We start from the raw sequence: 1,211 nt of genomic DNA, 5'->3' as shown, positions 1-1,211 counted from the left end.
TCACTCTAACCCACTTCACTCCCTCACCAGGCCTCTATCACCTTTTGAGATGGCTCTTTCCATGAAGCAAAATTAGAACATTTATTTAATCTCTCCCTGGAAACAAGCTGCTGGAGCTGAGAACAAAATTGAAGCTCTCGCATTTGGGTGTCCAATGCCGTGGCCCTGGCTTAGGCTGCAGAGGTGGTTTAGGATATACAGAATTTTAAACTTAATGGTATTGGAGGATGAGATTAATTGGAAAAGGTTTAAAAGTAGATTCCAGTTAATTTAAAAAGAAAAGAGTGGAATCAAATGTGAACATTTAAAATAAACACAAAATTGGTATTGATATCATAACTGAAAATGGAGCTCTTTGGGGATTTAGAGGGACAAAGAAAGCCAGGCAGCCCCAGTTCCTACAAATTGCGGTGGCTGGTCTCTGCACTTCGCCGCCTCCTCTTGAAGAAGGTTGAATGCCCAAATCTTCCCCTCCTTCCAGTTGTGTGTGTGGTGTGGACCTTAAACAACTGAGCTTGTGCCCAAGAGATACACAGTCCTGCTGAACGCCGAGCCCCGCACTGCCTCCAAGATCGTTTTCCTTCGGGAGCGATTTCATGACTGCATCTAATAAGCTGTAAGAGGTCCAGAAACTTGTTTTGAAGCTACTTTTGCACAGAAAGAGGGCTCTTTCCGTTTGGATTTATAATACAAGTCAGTAAAAAGAGCGAAGTTGTAGCTGAAGATTTTTAAAATTCGTTTCCTATAGGATAGAAAAATACCCAACTCTCCATAGTAAGGACAATTCTTTTACTATGAGATGGGCTAGTTGGGTTAGTGGAGGTGCTTAGAGCCTACTGCCACTCTCAGCCCCGGCCCCCGACGGCAGCTGCAGGGCTGATCCTTCACGGGGTTCCTAGGCTAGGTCTGTCCTGGTAGCTGGTCCGCGGTCCCCCGCCCTGCACGCATGCGCGGACTGCAGCGGCTCGCTCGCCCGCTCCCTCCCTCCTTCCATCATCCGGGTCCTGGGCAGGCGAAGGTCCTGCGCTCGTTCCGCGGCCCAGCTGCTAATAAAGTTGCAGCGCGTGAAGCGCAGCGACAGCGCGGAGAGTGCGCGCCGGACGGCCCGAGAGTGAGTGCGTGAGGGGCCGGGGCGGGCGGGCCTGGACTGCAGGCCTGGTCGGGGATGCGGCTCGCGCTCGGGCCCCAGCGGCGGGACCCGGGCGGCGGCG

General features: G+C 52.0%; 1 protein-coding gene across 3 annotated transcripts in view; it reads left to right on the top strand.

The window, feature by feature from the left end:
- The first annotated feature begins 977 nt into the window (after positions 1-977).
- Smad5 (SMAD family member 5) overlaps positions 978-1,211 on the top strand; it is a 41,207-nt gene continuing 40,973 nt past the window's right edge. For 2 of the 3 annotated variants that reach the window (XM_029562970.1, XM_008831827.2), the window contains exon 1: positions 978-1,111. The gene's annotated coding sequence lies outside the window, so the exon portion shown is untranslated. Of the gene's footprint in view, positions 1,116-1,211 lie in introns of all 3 variants that reach the window. The other variant, XM_029562968.1, reaches the window with a different exon arrangement.

The sequence above is a fragment of the Nannospalax galili genome, unplaced genomic scaffold, assembly GCF_000622305.1.
Source record: "Nannospalax galili isolate Female #2095 unplaced genomic scaffold, S.galili_v1.0 scaffold735, whole genome shotgun sequence".
Lineage (NCBI taxonomy): Eukaryota > Metazoa > Chordata > Mammalia > Rodentia > Spalacidae > Nannospalax > Nannospalax galili.
The sequence above is the reverse complement of the archived record's forward strand: the minus strand, read 5'-3'. Positions and strand labels throughout refer to the sequence as shown.